This window comes from Dipodomys spectabilis, unplaced genomic scaffold (assembly GCF_019054845.1).
Source record: "Dipodomys spectabilis isolate Male_0828 unplaced genomic scaffold, ASM1905484v1 ptg000276l, whole genome shotgun sequence".
NCBI classification, from domain to species: Eukaryota; Metazoa; Chordata; class Mammalia; order Rodentia; family Heteromyidae; genus Dipodomys; species Dipodomys spectabilis.
This window is the reverse complement of record NW_024870953.1, coordinates 2484708-2505164: the sequence shown is the minus strand read 5'-3', so window position 1 is coordinate 2505164 and position 20457 is coordinate 2484708. Positions and strand designations below refer to the sequence as shown.

At 38.9% G+C, this 20457-nt stretch overlaps 1 pseudogene; it reads left to right on the top strand.

Moving 5' to 3' along the window:
• Window positions 1–19716: 19716 nt before the first annotated feature.
• LOC122126402 lies at window positions 19717–19812 on the top strand (annotated as a pseudogene).
• Window positions 19813–20457: the final 645 nt, after the last annotated feature.

Here is a 20457-nt window from a genome sequence, read left to right as displayed (position 1 = left end):
CCTGGTTCTGAATGACACAGTTGCAAAGTGGATCTGACCTAACATTGCTGATGGCTGGCAGGCAATCAGGAAAGCCATAATCCAAAATGACAACATCAGCCCTGGGTTCTAATCCTGATTCTTACACCTACCAATGGCAGGAGATCACAAAAGACTTGTTCCTATGCAAAGGAATACCGATTGAAAGAGTAGTTCCTGCATTTGTCTAGTCTAAAATAGAGGCAATAATCCTACGATGCTAATTGATCTTAATAGTTTATTAAACATGAAAAGAATAATATTATTTCAATGGCAATATAATAAATACCTAAGAGTTGGTAGGGATGTAGTAGATGTCATTCAATCATAGATAGATGGTTCTGACACTCTTTACTAATAAATATTTATTTATTTTTTGGGGGTGGGGGTCCAGTCGTGGGGCCTGAACTCTGGGCTTGGGCTCTGTCCCCCTTCTCTTCAGCTGAAGGCTAGCAATCTACCACTTGAACCACAGCGCCACTTCTGGCTCTTTTTTCTTTTTCTCATGTGGTGCTGGGGAATCGAACCCAGGGCCTCATGCATGCAAGGCAAGCGCTCTACCTCTGAGCCATGTTCTCAACGCTATATATTTATTTGTATCCCACTGTCTGCCTATCTATGTATTGCTCTTTTGGCCAAACTTGAGACTCGATCTCAGTGCCTGGGAATAACCTGACAGCGTCATTGGCTAGAGGCTTCCGTGCTCATAGTCACACATTCATGAAATGGGCCTGCTAGGCCCTGAGTTCAGATCCCAGTATTGTCAAAAATTTAATTTTTGATTGAAAATCTGAGTGTGTCACATATTTTCCTTTTTTGGGAGAGTCCTGGGTGTCAGGCATGATGGAGAACACATCTACAAATCTAGATGCTATGTGATAGAATGTAAACAATGTAATAAATGGCATACGTGTCATCAGAGTCAATAAAATGAATGGTAAATAAATGAATAAAACAAGAAATAAAATGAATAACCACACCAAACACAATATGGACTGAACATCTGTATGGAAGTATAAATCTGACCACTCCACACACGATATGTATTGAGCATCTGAATAGAAGTATAAATTCTATCTTTAAAATGTATGTAAGGAGTACGTTTTCCACACCTGAGGCTTGAATTCAGACGTCCTATGAGAAGGCAATGGCAGGAAATCCTGATATACTAGTTTCTGGACCAGGAAAATCATGGAATACAATGGATCTCATCCTTGAATGAGTAGTTTCTGCATGATGTCAGTAGGAAATGTTAGGCAAGACTCATGGGGTATCACTTATTTGTGAAGAAGTGGTGATTAAGCGTGACAATAATGACAGTCATGAAATGGAGGCATCTGGAAATATCCATGAATCAGTAGACACATTGTAGATTGGATTCCAACACAGGTCACTGTCTCTCCTACTCCATACAAATATGTACTTATTTTCATACTACCTTCAACTTATGAATGGATGACTGTTGTGTGCCCTCCCGATGCCCCCCCCCCACACACACCTGGGGGCTCAATCTCAGGTCCTGGGAATGGCTTTGCTCCTTAGTGGCTCATAGGCTGGTGTGCTCACATGGACCCATTCGTCAATTGGGCCTGCTAGTCACAAAGTTCAGATCCCAGCAGTGCCAAAAATTCATCCTGATGTCAGAAGCCAATTGTTGCATCTGTTTTCCTTTCCTGTGTAAGTCCTGGGTCTCAGCTAGGATGGAGAATGCATGGGCTATGTTGTGGCCAGGGAAATAGGTTGTTATCCATGTCAGTTCCGTTATACTTGTCATCATATACTCAAGAAAATACACAATACATCCATGAATAGCATATAAAACAGAATAACTACTCTAAATGCACAATGCAGTCCACACATGGATGTGAATATACATCCCATGTTTAAATGATGCATTCAGGATTATTGTGGCCTCCCTGGGGCTCAATCTCTGTTCCTGGCAAAGACTCAGCTCCTTAGTGGCTCACAGACTGGTGTGCTCATAAGAACCCATTGGGCAGTTGGTCCTCCTAGGCCCAAAGTTCGAATCACAGCACTGCCAAAAATTCACCCTGATGTGAGAAGCCAGTCATTAGACCTGATTTCCTGTTCTGTGCAAGTCCTGGGTATCAGCTAGGATGGAGAATGCATAAGCAACTCTATACTCATGGGAACAGGTTGTCCCATAGGTCATCACAGTTATCTCTGTCATCCTGTACTCAGGAAAATACACAATACATCAATGAATGAGACACAAAATAAAGAGAATGACTACACCGAATGCAAGATGCTACCCACCCAATTATTGAAATATAGATCCTCTGTTTAAATGATGAATTTATGACTATATTGGCCCCCACCAGGGCTCCATCTCAGGTACTTGGGATGGCCTAGCTCCTTAGTGGCTCACAGGCTGGTGGGTTCACCATGATCCATTCAGCAATTTGGCCTGATAGGCCTTGACTTCAAATCTCATCACTGTCAAAAGATTCACCTTGATGGGAGAAGCCAATCAATCCACCTGTTTTCCTGTCCTGTGAAAGTCCTGGGTCTCAGCGAGGATGGAGAATTCTATATAGGCAACTCTATAGCCATGGGAATAGTTTATCATCCATGTTAGCACAGTTAAATCTATCACAATTCTTAATAAAATACAGAATACATCCATGAATAAAACACAAAATAAAAAGAATAACTACACTGAATGCAAGATCCATACCACACCTGTAGGTAAAGAGGGATCTTATGTTTAAACAAGGTGGGCCTGTTATTTTATCCAGTTCTGAGGCTTCAAATCAGGCCCTGAACCAGGCCTAACATTCTAGTCTTAAAGGATGGTGAGCTTCTCCTACCCCCAAAGTGAAACAGAGCTACCCAGACCTCAGTTTAAATCCTAGCACTGAGCAAAGATTCATTGTCCTGTCAGAAGCCAGGTCTTGCACATGATTTCCTCTCTTGTGAAAATCCTAGGTCTCAACTAGGATGGAGAATGCATAGGCAACCCTATAACCATGAGAACAGTTTGTCATCCATGTCAGCACACTTATACCTGTCACCATACTCAGTAAAATACACAAAAGCTCCATGAATTAGACAAAAAATAAGGAAAAGTGCGCTGAATGCAAGATGCTGTCCACATATGTATGTAAATATAGATCCTACGTTTAAAATATGAATTTTTGACTATCTGGCCCTCCTTGCGACTCAATGTCAGGTACTGAGAATGGTGTATCTCCTCCGTTTCTCACAGGCTGGTGGCCTGACCTTGACCCTTTCCCCATTTGGGCCTGCTAGCCCCTGAATTCAAATCCCAACACTGCCAAAAGATTAATCCTGATGTGAGAAGCCCATCGATTCACCTGTTTTCTTTTCCTGTGAAAGTCCTGGGTCTCAGCTAGGATGGAGAATGAACAGAAAATCCTGTAGCCATGGCAATAGGCTGTCATACATGTAAGCACTTGTCAAAATACTCAGTAAAATACACAATACTTCCATGGATAAGGCAGAAAATAAGGAGAAGTACACCAAATGCAAGATGCTGTCCACACGTATGTAAATATAGATCCTATGTTTAAATAATGAATTTATGAGTATCGTGGCCCACCCTAGGGATCAATAGCAAATCCTGGGTATGGCCTAACTCCGTAGTTGCTCACAGACTGGTGTGTTCACCTTGAAGTATTCACCAATTGGTCCTGCTATGCCCTGAGTTCAGATCCCAGCACTACCAACAATTGGATCATGCAGTAAGCAGAGTGTGAAACTTTTTTTTTTTCTGAGAGTCCTGGGTGTGAGGCATGATGGAGAACATGTCTACAAATCTGGATGCCATGTTATAGGATGCTCTCAATGTAATAAACGGAATGGGTATTATCATAGTAAAATCAACAGTAAATAAATGAATAAATGAAAAAGTACAAGGAACAACCACACCAAACGCGTATGGACTGAACATCCATAGGTAAGTACAAATCCTGGCTTTACAATGTATATAAAAAGTCTGTTTTCCATGCCTGGGCCTGAATTCAGGCCTAGAGTACAGGCCTGACTTTCTTATCTTCAAGTTTGGTGAGCTTCCCCTTCTTCCATAGTACTGCAGATTTACCCAGACCCTGAGTTCAAATCCAAAGCCTGGCCGAATAAACGGGGTGAATTGCAATACTGGGAGCTAATTTCTTTTATTTATTTATTTTTTTTGTTTTTTACTCAACAAATGGCTTGAATTAAAGTCATGGAAACTCTGCCTCAGCCTATGATCACCCTATGCTGGGGTTCAGCCACTGGACCCACAACTGATCCTGGGATCCTAGACCCCCAGGCCTTGTATGGAAAAAATTGCACAGAAAAAAATGCGGCGAGATGGACTTTTTATGATTTCTTCCTTTGCACAGTTACCGTCCTAGTTCTGAATGACACTGTTGCAAAGGGTACTTGACCTTGAATTGCTGAAGGTTGTTGGGCTATTCGGGAAGCCATAGGTCCACGTGGCAATGTAGGCTCTGATTTCGAATCCCCATCCTGACACCAATCAATGGCAGGAGATAATAAGAGACTCCTTCCCATCCATAGGAATAACATTCGAATGTTATCAATGTCACTGTTGAATGAGTTGATAGTGGATGATGCTCCTATAAAATAAGACAGCATGATTTCAGGAGACTGATTTTATTTAATATTTATAAAGTATTAAAAGAATATTATTACTTACAGGAATGCAATAATTTCAGGACACTGATTTACTTAGTTTGTTAAGGATGAAAACAATAACGTTAATTACATGGAGGCATAATAAATACCCAAAAATTGGTAGGAATGTAGTCTATATAATTGAATAATGTATAGACATCTCTGGCACTCTATAAAGAAATATATTTATTAGTGTACTACCATCTGCTTGTCAATCTGTTCTTATTTTGTCAACCCCTAGGGCTCAATCTTAGGTCCTGGGAACTGCCTGTCAGCTAAATTTGCCCCAGAATGGCATGCTGACACTCACCCATTCATTAATTGGGCATTGTAGGCTGTGAGTTCAGATGCCAGCATTCCCAAAAAATGAATTGTGGAGTACGAAGCTGATGGTAACACATGTTTTCCTTTTTTGTAAAAGTCCTGAGTGTCAGGTATGAAGTGGAATAAATATGCAGACTCTATCCTATGTAATCAATGTAATCACTGTTCTAGGTGTCATAATAGTCAATCAAATGAAGTCAATACATGAATAAAACAAAAAATAAAATAAATTAAGACACTGAACAAAATATGGAGTCAACATATGTATATAAATATAAATCATATATTTAAAATGTACACAAATAGGATGTTTTCTAGTGGTGGGGATCGATTTCATGCCTAAGGAACAGACTTGAATTTTTTGACTTCAAGGAGGCAAGCTTCCCCTTCCCTCACAGTGCAACAGTGTTACCCAGACCATGAGATAAAATTTCAGTCATGGCAGAAAAAATAACACCTTTATACTATCTGAGGCCCAATTCTTAGGTATTTCATTATGCCTCCGTTTAATGAATGGGATTGTTTAAATGCTTCATAAAGTATCAACCAGTGTCCTATAATATAATTGTGAATAATTTTATCCTAGAATCATTCAAGAACTGCCCATTCAATCATGACATACATCACATTTCATTGATAATCATATGAATAAGAATGAGTTTCTTAGCATCTCCTGCCATTTGGAGGTGGCAGGACCAAGATTCAAACTGTGGGCTCCAACTCCTACCACTGCAACCCAGGGATGGGGAACTCTCCGGTCTATCCAAGAAAATCAGCAAGACCAATGAGTAGACAGGCACCAGTGGCTCTCACCAGCTCTCCTTGATACTTACAAGACTGTGATAGGAGGATCATGGTCAAAGTCGCCCTAGTCAGGAAAGTCCTTGAGACCCCTTTCCAACTTGAGTGCCAGCAAAGCCAGAAGTAGAGATGTATGTCTCCAGTGGTAGTGGGCTAGCCTTGAGCAAAAGCAGCTCATGGATTGTGCCCAGATCCCAAGTTCAAGGTCCAGGACTGGTAGCAAACAGACATACACAACAATCTGTGCAGCCATCTGGGTAAATAAAGTCACCCTCTTGTCCCCAAATGGTTGGACAGAGTTCCCTGGAAAAGGGGCTGCTGTCACCTTGACTCTGCCCATTCTGCCTGCATCACAGGATTCTGGCCACACCCCCTTTATTTCATGGTTCTTTCTGCCCAATGGGATACAAGAATGGCAGCCACGCCCACATTCCATGATTCCCTGTAGCACTGGTTTTCCCTCTGTTGAATGAAATCACTACCAGCAGTTGAGGAATGTAGAGTTGGCTAAATAGTGAGTAAGAGACTTGAGGCCTAGGAGGAGAGGCTTTGCTCAAACTGGACACAGGCCGGCCCGCACCCTGGCCCCCTCCCTCATTTCCCCACAGCATAGCATTTCAAAGGTGGTGCTACTGGCTCAGATCCGCAGTGTTCTTGGAGTCCTCAGGCAATGGTGCATTGGTGTGCTGCCGGCTGGCATCCCTGACATGGTCCTTGCCCCTGTGTCCTCTGCTCTGGGCCTGAGTGTCCGTCATGCCTCTGCCATCACTGCTCTCCCCACCCAGAGCAGCTGCCAGTAGCTTCTCCCAGTGCCATATGTGAGTGGCTGCCACACATGCCCACACCCCGTGACCCCATATCCTCCACCCTTTCCCCAAAACTCTGCCTCTCCCATGTCCCACAGTCTGGCCCAGGTCCTGCCAAAAATGTGCCCCAGGGGTGGGTGTGGGTGTAGTCCTGAGGACCCCAAACTATCCCTAGCAGCCAGTGTCCTAGGAAATGGGGAAATACAGGGTTGAGTGAGGAGTGGGAGCCACAGAGCCTCTGGCCTGGAACAGTGGGAGACTCATAGCAGTGAGTCTGCACCCTTCCTTTCCCTGGTGGGAACTTGGTGGCTTTAGTCAGAGATGGGGAGCAGCATGTCCACATCTGCCTTTTGGGGTCTTTTCCTTTTCTCTGGGGGTGGGGGGTGTTGGATACAGAAGATAAACAACCCCTTGTTGTGTGAGCCCTTGTCTTCTGTGCTTGGTCACACTTTCATGCGAAAAGGGTTCCAGAAAAGCCCAGTAGGGAGGTGAGGGTGCAGGGGTCAAAACAGAAGGATAATATCTGTGGGGAACATCCCTCCACACTCACACACACAAACACATACACGTGGACTTTCAACCCCTCCCAGCTGTCAACAGTTCTCCCAGGTGATCACATTTCCCAGCTCTGCCAGCTTATGCTGCTTCTCCCGGTCCATCTGGTCTCCAACAGACTCAAGAGAGGCACTGTTCTGAGTCGGTGTGTGTGTGTGTGAGAGAGAGAGAGAGAGAGAGAGAGTGTGTGAGAGAGACAGACATACAGACAGACAGACAGAGACAGAGACAGAGACAGAGAGACAGAGAGATATAGAGAGAGACAGAGAGACACAGAGAGAGAGATGATCTTTCTCCTTGTACAGACTGACTGTGCTCAAGTGACTGATCAGTTGGCAAATTGCAGGTACTGCATGGACGAGCCTTCTCTCACCAGTCTGAATGAGTGTGTTTGTGTGTACAAGTGGATTGTAACATGGAGGCTGGATGCTTTGGTAACTTCTACCTGCTATCTTTGAGGGGTGCATGGGCTTCACAGCTGAGGTCTGGGGGCCTGAAAGGGTAAGACGCTTGAAGGGGACTCAGCAATGTTAAATTAGAAGAACAAGGGATCTGTGTGCCCTGGAGCTGTGTACTCCCTTGGGCCTGGTTGGTAACAGTGGAAGCTTGGGAGGACCTGGGAGTGCGGCGCTTAGGGATTGGTTTCCCAGGAGACAGAGAACTTAGTAAGGATGTGAGCCCTGCTAATATGGAGTGCAACAGCATAGGTCAGACTTTGGGTCTTCTCATCATGACGTCTGATAGGCAGGCAAACCCTATTTTAAATCTTGAGCTGTGATTTTCAGATCTAGGATTATAGGCATGAGCCTCTGGCACTGGGCCTCTGGTTCTTTTTGGTATATTAGGGTTTGACCTCAAGGCCTTAGGCTTGCCACTCACGTATTTGACCATGCGAGCCAAGCTTTTCTGTCGGGCATTTCCAAGATTAAGACTTCATATATGCTCAGGCTGGGCTGGATTGTGGTACTCCTATCTGTGATAGGCATGTGCCACCAGGCCCGGTCCTCTGTAGTTGGGATGATAGACATGTAGCACCATGCTCAGTCAATGGTTTAGATGGAATATTTCAAACTCAGTCCATGGCAGCTGATTCTTGACCACAGGTGAAGCTCGGGGTAGGGCCTCAACTATTGGACCTCAGTATCATCATGGGACAGTTTTGAGGAAACAAGGGATTAATACACAGGGATCTCTAGAGCAGGGCCAGGTACAGAGGGAGGGGCTGTCAGATCCTGTTCTCAGCAATTCTGTGAGCATATGACAGGAAGATACCTGGAAAGGGCTTAGATGGTGTGTGTTATTAATGGGGCGACTGGTATGGGATTATGAAAAAAAACATGGCTCTCTTTCATTATTACCCTACCCCTATGAGGAAGGGAATCTTTCACTTTGTTCAGTTTTGCAACTGGAGAAACTTAGGCACAGAGAAACCAGGTGACCTACTCATGACTCCCAGCTGACAAGAAGCTTGGTCTGACTTCTCTGCCATGCTCTCTAGGACAATGAGTGCTATTCAGTCCACTTCATGTGATGGGAAGGTCCACTTCTTGTCAGTCATGGGGCTTAAACTCTGGGCCTGGTTGTTGTTCCCAAGCTTCACAGCTCAAGGCTAGCACTCTACCAATTGAGTCACAGCACCACTTCCGGTTTTTTGGTGGTTCTTTTGGAGATGAGTCTCACAGATGTTCCTGCCTGGGCAGGCTATGAATCATGATCCTCACATCTCAGCTTCCTGTGTAGTTAGGATTAGAGGCCTGAGCCACCGGCACCTGCCTTAAGTGTAATTCTGACCTTCTTTCTCTCTCTCTCTCTCTCTCTCTCTCTCTCTCTCTCTAAGGAACTGATAGAATGGGTGCTGGAGGAGGAGGCCAGCATCCCCTTGTGGCTCCAGAATTAGAGACCCTCTAATTCTGGAGGTGGGCTGTGGGTCAGGAGCTGTCTCGTTCAGTCTGTTGTACCAGCTCCATGAGGTAAGGCCCTTTGTCCATGGCTAGACCATGACAGTCATTCATTGTACATCTAGCCTTATTGGACTTAGTATTATGTTCAAAGTCCTTGTCTAGCAAAAATTTCTGGCCAAAATTATGATATATAGTTATGGAATGAAAATATAATGCCATTTTAAGGAAGTCATTTAGGGCTCTGTGAATGTGGTTTTATGGTACGGTGATTGCCTAGCATGCACAAAACCCTGGGTTTAATTCCTCAGTACCACAAAAACAGAAAAAGAAACACTGGAAGTGGTGCTGTGCCTCAAGTGGTAGAGTGTTAGCCTTGAACAACAACAACAAAAAAGCTGAGGAATAATTCCCTAGTCCTGAGTTTAAGCCCCAGGACTGGCAAAACAACAACAACAACAACAGAAGCAACAATAAACATTTAGTTATTAAATGCAAAATAAAGAACCCATACTTGAAATATATAATTCCTCCTTCCATACTGATACCTGACAATAGTCCCTAATTCATGTACTTTACTTATATTATGATACTGTTTTGAAAAAAATGTTTTTTCATTAGGTCATGACAGTTAATGCCAGGAATGGGCTTAGATATCAGGTGATGATTAATTCTGTAAATTCAAAGATTCCAGGCTTTTCAGTTGTCACTGCTAATCACAATGAGAAGGGTAAACTGAGATTTGGAAACTTTGTAGGCCAGTCATAGCACCAAAAAGCAGCGGCTAATTAACAGTTTTGACAGAAGAGAAGGAATAACTCCAGGTGGAAGGAATAAATGATAGTAACTAAGATATAGCAGAAAGCGTTCTAGGGAACCATTTTTGGTTATTGAAGAATTAGTTATCAACCAAGGTTATTGCTCATTGCCTTTAGCATTCTAAATCTCTTAAGCTAGTTCTTAATCTCTGGGTGATAAATGTATCTCTTTTGCTGTTCTTTCATACCTGATCTCCTTTGTTTTCTAAAAATCTGTCTTTCTCTATATCTCTATGAACATTTCCTGATACTAAATACACCTACACATATGGAAGAGAATGCTAATGTAAGGGTTCCATAGCTCATGAGCCATTAATATAACAAAATGGAAAAGGAGGACATATTTATTGCTATCTCAATTTTTCTGAAAAGCTACAATGTCACATCATTTGATTCAGATTTCCATTCTTTGTCTACTTAGTGTCATTAACTGCAATAAATGCAAATATGAGCGAGGTGCTGGTGGCCCATGCCTGTAATCCTAGCTACTTAATAGGTTGAGACCAGAGTATTGTGGTTCAAAGCCAGCCTGCTCAGGAAAGTCCATGAGACTCTTATCTTCAATTAACCACTGGAAATCAGAAGTGGTGCTGTATCTAAAGTCGTAGAGCACTTAACTTGACCTGAAGAGCTGAGGGACAATGACCAGGATCAGAGTTCCGGCCTCACAACCAACAAAAAAGTGCAAATAAAACTTTGTTTCCCCAAAAGGAATGATGAATTCAAGATTAATCTTCCCAAGCAGAGAAAGTAATTCCTAAATGATTCAGTGCACCTACTTTTGCTGAGTTATTTAAGTTATGGCTTCTTTGCTGGACATATTCTCTTTTAAAAATTGTCAAATATTGGTTTTATAATAAACTTCACCTAATATTTCTTGGTTCAAAAGAGAAGTCTATACAATTGATGTCACTTAGCTTTCTTACTATCTCATCTCAATGCCAACCCATTTAGGAGAGTCTGTCCAACTCTTATCTGTAATTAAACACCAAAAAATCAGAAGTTTATTTTTGGCTCAAGCAGTAGAGTACTAGTTTTGGGGGCAGGTGGGCAGGAAAGACAACTGTACAGGGACGAGTTCCAGCTTCTGAGTTCAAGCCCCAGAACCAGCACAAACTATACAAACAACCAAACAAAGGAAATCCTAGGTATTTCTTTGGGTCCCTCTTTAAAGGAGTACTGGTCTGAGAAAAGGTTGCTTTTGCCGATCATACTCATTGGATCCTGCTTTTTTGGAATCCTTATTGCTATAGAAAATTCAGGACCAGACTAAAGGAATTGATAAGTGACTCCTGCCAAAAAAGAATCACCTCAGGAGTGAAACATTCATCCGTAAGACGTTTTTAACCTCCGTGGTTTTTTTCTTTGTAGTAGAACACTTTTAAAAAAAAAGTTATTTCCTTTTGTTATATGCTGGCCTTGAAACAGCCATTGTTTCCTTTTGTAATACTCTCAACTAGAAGTTTTATATGAGTAAAGAAGACACTCAAAAAAGTCAATGACAGAGGTTCCTTCAAGCCTTGGATTCTTTTCTCTTACAATAAAGAGGAAAGCAAAAGTTAACTTGAATTTTCTCATTCCCCTATGTTCAATACCTCTCCTGGAATCAATTTTCACACCCAGTAAAAGTTACTTCCATTTACTTCCAGTAAGAATATATAGCGCTGCTCCAGATAAAATGAATGCTTTTTGGCTTCATTGAAATAGCACAAGGACAGCTTTGGACATGAGGTCACACATGTTTCAGAGACAACTTAATAAAGAGAAAATATGAAATTTAAATTGCTTATAAATACATTATCCATGAGTAGATTGAGTTCAAACTTCTTAAGTGCTCTATAAAGTAAGGTGAATTTTAAACGGTAAGAAAGATCTCAGATGATTTTCTTGTGAGTGTATGTGCTGTGCATTAATTTCCCAAGTGCACATGAGGTAAAAATAAGAGAACCAATAGCAATAATAGGAAAAATAGAAGTTTTGTGTTTAAGTATAAGTGTTCAATACAATATAAAAATCTCTACAAATAAGACAACATTAAAACATTGAAGCCAAGTCCAGTATGTAGATTTATGGGATTGATATAAAAAAGCAGTACTCCTAAGTGGAACATGAAGCGTTTTTTGAGTCTTTGGTAAAGCATGGTATGAATAGAATAATTGCGTGACATCTTCTTTCTTCTACATATATGTAACAAGAAACAATTTCATTAATTATGTGCGTCTGTACACAATGATAAAAATGCAAGGTTTAGGGTTCAATTTTATTTTTGTTTCTGTTTTATTGGTTTGTCCTAGGGTTTGAACTCTCATCCTGGATATTGTCGCTGAGCTCAAGGCTCATGCCCTACCACTTCAATCTACTGCCACTTGTGTCTGGCTTTTTCTGAGAAGTTTATTGGAGATAAGAGTCTAAAAATCTTCCTGCCTGGGTGGGCTTTGAACCATAATTTTACATTCTTAGCATCCTGAATATATATAATATAGTTATAAAGTATAAATATAAATAATATTTGCAAGTGTTCTGATCTCAAGAGTAACACTGTGGGAAAAATGATGCAGCTCAGTTTATTGTGGTGTTCTTTCCAGAATAAGGAGGGCATCACATTAGCAGAGGTGTAGTATTTTCACTATAGAGATAAGCTATTCATGATGTGAATTAAGGAATTTTAAGATACACCCTACAAGTTGGAAACTGTTGGGCTAGTATGACTTTATGGCATAAATCTTGGAATTGACGGTCATAGAAATAATGGTTTACACTGATAATCAATTGCTTACTCATGAAAAATTAATCATTACAAATGCTTCATAGTTTTATCCTCTAACAGAATGTTTCTATTTTTCTGTTGACTTCTCAATCTGTAAGACCCCATTGGAAACTGCATCTATTCCAGAATTTCATAACATGCAAACAGGTACTGTTTGAACCTCTCAGGTTTGGAATGTTGAGAATTTAAAAATGAGTAGTTATTACTGATACAAATTTTGAAGAACACATATATTCTGTCCTCTTAACAATTTATTTACTTTTAAAAGTTATGGGTTTCCTTAGAAATAAACTGTTTTCGGTTTTAGTATGAGAATATACTAAATTTATTCTTTTTTCAAAATATTGGCAAGTTCATTGTGAAAATATTGTCTAGTTGGATAACAGTCAAGTTGATGGTACACTGATAAAGAAGGGGTAATTAATTCAAATTAGATGCCAAATAGTATTGACTTTTAAAAGTTACTACATGAAGAATAATATTTGCCATATCAGTACAGTGAATTTATATTTTATGCAGCTTATTTTTAAATTTTTATTACCAAAGTGATGTACAGTGGGGTTACAGTAGTTGTAAGGTAGTGAACTCCTAACTTTTCAAACTTGTTACTCCTACCTCATTTTTCTCACAGTTTTCTTTTACCCCTTCACCCCTCACAAGTTGTAATGTACATTTCAAACATATTGTCTTGTGCATATTGCTATTGCATTGGTTTTCCCTTTGTCCTTTGCTCACCATTTTGTTTTTCCTCTTCCGTTCCTAATTAAGGTAAATTTATATACAATACAAAATCAAATACAGCAGGGATAAACCATAGGGGAAAAACCCAAAGAAAACAGAAATCACATATTACATCAAAAACAACAACCACAAATGAAAAAAATCTGTTTCCAAATCGTGGAGTTCATTTTGCTCAGCATCAGCTTAAATGGTCAGATGTACGCATAACAAAGCCATTGGAAAATAATAGTTACATGGACACTATAACATGAAAAAAAAATGTTAACTTTTTTATGGTAAAGGTGTAATTAGGATTGGTGAATTCGTGATTCTGATAAAGGAATTTCAAAAGAATTTTAAAGTTATGACAGTTAAATTTTAATTGTTCAAACATTTTTAACAACTTAGCCTATTAAGAAATTGCCTGGAGAATAGGTTTTCATGCAAAGAAATCCATAGAGACTTAGTAGAGAGGGAGCAATGAGGATGAAGATGGCTTTTTTCACATTAAACAAACCTCAGAAATCTTGCTGTAAATTCTGTAGGTTCCCTTGAGAATTGTCCTTACCCAGGAAATATTCTCTCACTGTGTGAAACAAGGTTGTAGGGAATATAAATGCAAAGTTTATAAAAAATAAGACGTCAAAATTTGTGAATTAATCTTTAATTACCAAACAGCAATACTCTGAAAAAGATAATTTGGGTCAAAATATTTAGGGAGAAAGTGCCCTAACAATGAAAGAAAGTATTGGGTTTACACTTTTCTTTTTGTAACACTTTCTACAATATCTTTACACGTGAAGCTTTGAAACACACAAAAAATCTATTGGATATTTCAAACCAATAATTTCACATTTGTAAGTGGCACACAAAATATAATAGTGAGGTAGTGAAGACTTCTCTTCTTACATAAGACAAAAAAGTTTTGGATTCGGAAAAGAATTGAACAAATTGAAAATGTCAGAAAACAGTGTTCTTAGAAGCCCTAGCTAAGTGTATTGGCTTCAGCAGTGGAGGGAGGCCAAAACTTTTTGATATACATTTTGTCAATATTTTTGCGACCTAAAGTGATTTTACAGAGCCGATTTGGCTCACTACAACGCAGAACAGATTGAATGAAGACATGAAAATAAATTCCACATCCAAAAGAGGCAACTTAAAAGACTTTTAAAGAGAAATCATGAACATGTAGCAGTGGGGGAGGATTTATAGTCCTTCAGCTTCACTAGACTTGAAGCCAAGAAGCTGTGAATAATTGGAAATCAGGCAAGAGCTAAGAGGAGGACATAGAAGTAGAACATGTAAGCATTGTCCTTTTTACCAGACACTGTCTTCCCAGGTATGAGTGATTTAATACTATTCTCCTCCATACATATTATAGAGCAAATGCAAGATCAAGAGAAAAATAATCTATTGAAATAATTTTGCAAAGAATCACTTCACTGTTCCTGATATGGTATCTAACGAGAGTCATAAGAGAGAACATAAAAGTGCAGAATTTTTCGGTTTCCTCTAAGCATCATGTTAGCAAAATATATCTTTGAATTGATTGAACCAAAGAGTGATGGAGTTCTTATTTTTCTGGGCTTTAGACACAAGAAGACTTTCAAGGTAAAAGAAAAAGGAAAAAAATGAAGCCAAATGTTTGTGATCACAGCTTCTTGGACTGGTTTTCTGGAGAAAAGGTTTACATTAGATTTCTCCTCATTAACATAGATGTTGTTTCATGGCAACCAAATGCAAGAGGGAAGTTTACTGGACTCGTTTGGACATGTAAACAGCATGATGGAAAAATGGCCAATAATGTTCAGGGAATTACTTTGACCAATTACTTCGCCAAAACAAAGAAGGAACAATATAATTCAAAATGAATTTACTTAAAAGTATGAAGAAAGAGTAGTGTAGAGAGATGAGAGTAACCATCGAGGATTGTTTTCTGTCCAGTGGCGTAATGGATCCTTGAGCTTGTTTCTTCCATTCTATCTTCACAATCTATCAAGGGTGTCTCAGGACTGGAGTATCCAGTTCAGACAAAGAGAACTCGCAGAAGAAAGATAATATTTGCAGCAGATGTAGATGATTTATAATCTGAGACAATCTACTTAAATCTGTTCAAAATTCTCCCCTACCCCTAACTGCCCACTTTGAACAGCTTAGTTTGCTTTTCCCAAGACTGCTCTTCCTTAACTGCTTAAAATTTTGAGAGGTCATATTCATACTCTCTAGAGATTGCTGTTTGTTTGTGATTTTTGTGTGTTTTTGTTTTTTGTTTTATTTTTAACTGAATTTAAAAGGTTGTGCAAGTGTGTTGCAATTAAATATATCCATCTAATTGTCGAATGCTCCTAGATCAGTCACTCCTATCATTCTCAACCAACCCCCTCTCCAAGATTTATATCTGATTTTTCACTTCCTTTATCATACGTGTACATTGAGTATTTTAGGTGTACTAGCCCCTTGTTCCATTTTTCATTCATTTCATGTCTTTACTATTATTTCTCTCTGCTTTAAACTTCCTAATAGTCATTCTGTTAAACTGTCTGTTAACAGTTTACAAGCTTTATATACATTCCATGGAATGTCAATGTTGCATATACTTGAACTGATGTCAGCTTACATTTCCATAATTCATTCATCTGCAGTAACTATTTGCAAGACTGGAGATGTGAAGCACCTAGACATGATTTTATTATTATCCATTTGGAAGATTAATCTTCAGTCAACAAGAAAGTTTAAAAATGTCTTAGAAAATATTCCTAACTACCAGCTTTTATAAATGGTTTTGTACAATGGTTTGTGATTATTTTATTTTACATGGGATAATACTTTCTACTACTTATAAGTTTTGAAAAAAGAAGAAAACTACGACTATAGAGGAATATGATAGAAATAGAAGACAGATTTTATGTTTGTCACATCTCTGAAGAGTACCCAAATTCAAGACTTAAATTCATATTTCTTACTATGTTAGACAGATAGGGAAAACATAAAACAACATATGATAAGGCAATTATTTGTGACTTTTTAAAATGTACCTTATTAAGTGATGAAATTTACTTTATTAGCTAACTTTTGGGTTTGAAATATGGGAGGCTTATCTGTTTAACACATTTCTGGAAGGCACCTACTGAACAACACAAATGGTAGGTGGTACTATTTCTACACTTTAATGAATCATTGAACCTTTTTGCCATTAGTGCTGGTTAAATAAATCAACTCTATTGTAACTTGCTCCCTACACTTGAAAAGCTTGTAATGTAAGTATCATCTACTTGTCAAATGTTATTTTGCTGAATGTGATTTTTAAAATTTTATTTGAAAAGGAATACACTTTCAGGAGATTAAATGGAGATTATCATTGGTTTGAGAATAACATTTTTATACCACAGACCCAAGTTGTACTGAAATACCAGTGTTTTGAAGCCCTAATGATCTTCTCAATAATTGTTTTTCTGAATTACATTTGACCTCTAAGTCAAGTTTTCTGGTTCTTGGTAGACCAATTAAGGATTCCTTCCAGGACCTATTTTTTGGCCCACTTATTCTGGACCTAAATATTTCATTAGTCACTAGGGGGAGTATTAAAAATAATCTTATGACACTTTGTGATCTTGTTCACTCATATGGGCTGGTCATCTGTAAATTGAAAGTTTGAATTAGAGTACTTTCTCTCAGATTTTGTGATTTCATCTTTCGTTTTAAGTTGCCTTGCATTTTACAATTGCTTACTGCTAATCCTTGCATCTCAAGGAATTGGGGCCCTAAAATATGAGAAATGAGGAATTGAGATGTGTTTTCAATTACTTTCTGTTTGCCTGTTGCATGGGCCTAGGTGATCATGTAGGTAACTGGAACCTGGGATCCTAGGACTCAAGGGTCCTACAGAAGAATAATATTTTTTAGATATCATATCAGCAAAATTTGTGCATAATCAGTAGGAATGCTTCAAAAATATGAAGAAAATCATTTTGGGATAAAGGTTTAATATTTTTGTAGATTTACAGCCTGGAGGCAAGAGGAAACATTGTGATTAAAACATTACCAATTTAAAGACTAATAACGAGGAGAAACATTTGGACTTCTGCAACTATGAAAATATTTGGTGATAGAAAGACAGTAGTGTAAGTTCCTGCCTACTTGGGTGGTAGACAGGCCAGTACATTAGGTAATCATGAATATGAAAATTTTTTTCACCTTCTTGGCTTTAGCTACTTTTGAAATGGTAGGTATAGAAAATAATTATATTCTGATAAAATACCTTCTAGTCTGTACAGTATTGTCTGAACTGTTCGTCTCTCTGTGATCCCTTGTAACCAACCTTTTTTTTATTCCAGTAAGACAATCTAGGGTCTCAAGGTAAGATATTCTTGTTGGCCTGTTCCTACATGGAAGAAGGCTAAAGGGTCAGATAGACATTTGTGTCAGTAAGACCTCATTTGGAAAATTTTCAGCTCCAGAAATTTAGAAGTAGCTCTTAAGCAAGGTTTACTTTGAATCCATTATCTCCACAAGTACTTGAAAAAGCAATCAACTTTGGACCTAACTATAAATATTTGAAAGTACGATCAAATCCCAAATGAAAAAGAGCTTCTGCATGGCAAAAGACATAGCTAGCAAGATTAATAATAATTAAGCCCACGGATTGGGAGAAGATATTCACTAGCCATACAACGGACAAGGGTCTCATATCTAAAATATACTTGGAACTCAAAAAATTAAATCCCCCAACAACAAATCCTCAAAGAAACCACTGCCCAATAAATAAGTGGGCGAAAGACTTAAAGAGAAACTTCTCTGAAGAAGAAAGAAGGATGGCCAATAGACACATGAAGAAATGCTCAACCTCCCTAGCCATAAAAGAAACGCAAATCAAAACAACATTGAGATACCACCTCACCCCAGTTAGAATGGCTATAATCAAGAACTCTAACAACAACAGATGCTGGAGGGGATGTGGACAGAAGGGAACCTTACTTCGTTGTTGGTGGGAGTGTAAACTTGTTCAACCAATTTGGAAAGCAGTATGGAGGTTCCTCAAAAGACTTCACATAGAGCTCCCCTATGACCCAGCAATCCCATTTTTGGACATTTACCCAAATGTTTACAAACAAAACCACACTAAAGCTACCAGCACAACTATGTTTATTGCAGCATTATTTATCATAGCTAAGATCTGGAACCAACCCAGATGTCCCTCAGTAGATGAATGGATCAAGAAAATGTGGTATATATACACAATGGAATTCTATGCTTCCATCAGAAAGAATGACATTTCCCCATTTGTTAGGAAATGGAAAGGTTTGGAAAAAATTATATTAAGTGAAGTAAGCCAAGCCCAAAGAAACATAGGTCCCATGTTTTCCCATATTTGCAATATCTAGAATATGTATGAGTCAAGCAGAAAAGGTGAGATAATGAGATGTTAGGAAAATGTTCGCTTAGATATGTATTTAAATGTGTTTTTCTTTCATGCATTTGATTCTAATGCATTTATAAGATTATTTCTTTTTTGCTTTGTATGTCCCTCCCTCACAGTATAACCCCTGCTTTCACTATATTTGATGTCGGTATAATTTGTGGAGGAGATGGGGAAAACAAGTCGCTTAAGGATACAGGTGGACCCGTTGCAACTATGAAAAGTACAAGTTGTCATGTCGAAAACAAACTTTACAACTTTGGTGCGGGGGGGGGGGGGGGGGGGTGGTGGGGGGGGGTGGGGTGGGGGTGGGATTGGGTGGGGGGGAGGCTGGGAAGGGATGTGAAGGGTAAACAAAGGAGGAGGCTGCAATGCTTGATAAGAAATGTACTCATGGGCCGGGCTCTGGTGGCTCATGCCTGTAATCCTAGCTACTCAGGAGGCTGAGATCTGAGGATCGAGGTTCAAAGCCAGCCCGGGCAGGAGAGACCGTGAAACTCCTATCTCCAATAAACCACCAGAAAACCGGAAGTGGCGCTGTAGCTCAAGTGTTAGAGCACTCGCTTTGAGCTGAAGAGCTGAGGGACAGCGCCCAGGCCCAGAGTTCAAGCCCCACAACCGACAAAAAAAAAAAAAAGAAATGTACTCATTATTTTGCCCATGTAATTGTAACCCCTCTGTACAGTATGTTTACAAAAAATAATAAAAAATAAAAATAAAAAAATAAAAATAAATAGTCATTGACAAAAAATTGCAAATGTAAGCAATCGACAGAAAAATATAATTTTTTCCACTATTCCGAAAATTATAGGGAAATAAGATCAATAGCGTTGTTAGGAACAATAAGGTTTTCTTGTCACAAATAGGCACACAAGGATATAAGCCTGTATAAGATTGCATCATTAACTACTTAAATTTAGAGGATGCTACATGTTTCAGCAGTGTATACACTAATTTCAATAAATGGTTAACATGGCACTTGCACAAGGATGATATGTAGATTTATGAAGTATTCCATATTTTTCATTCTTCAGATACAAGAAAAGAAAAGCAGTTATTAAAAAGTTGATTACAAAATTAGAAGTGTAACAATACACGTAATTCATATAATTAAAAGTAAGTTTGACATCAGTGTATTAAATCTTCACCTTAGAAAGGCCTTTACAAAACCTTTTACATAACCTTTACAAAACTTTTGAAATTTGACACCATTGATATTTTATCCCAAAAAAATCATACTATAAGGACCTAGGAAAAAAAGAAATCTTAAACTGTTTCTATATGGAATGCAATCTGAAAGGACACATTAATGAACCTACATATTATAAAACAATGTAAAACTCAAAGTATATCTAGGAAGAATAAAATAGATTATGGACATTATACAAACATAGAATATAGAATATTTTAAAATACGCTTTTTTCAGACAATGACCAGAAATACTTTAGTTTCTTTACTACAGATAAGTTTAAATTACTTCTGATTGAAAAAATCACAAAGTCTGTAGATATCATTATAGATGTATACAAAACTTCTTGAATACATTTTGAAATCAAAGGCAAGCAATTTACTTGGAAGAATTCCACGGAATCCGTGAATTTTTACAGTAAGTGCCGGTGGCTCACGCCTGTAATGCTAGCTATTCAGGAGGATGAAACCTGAGGATTG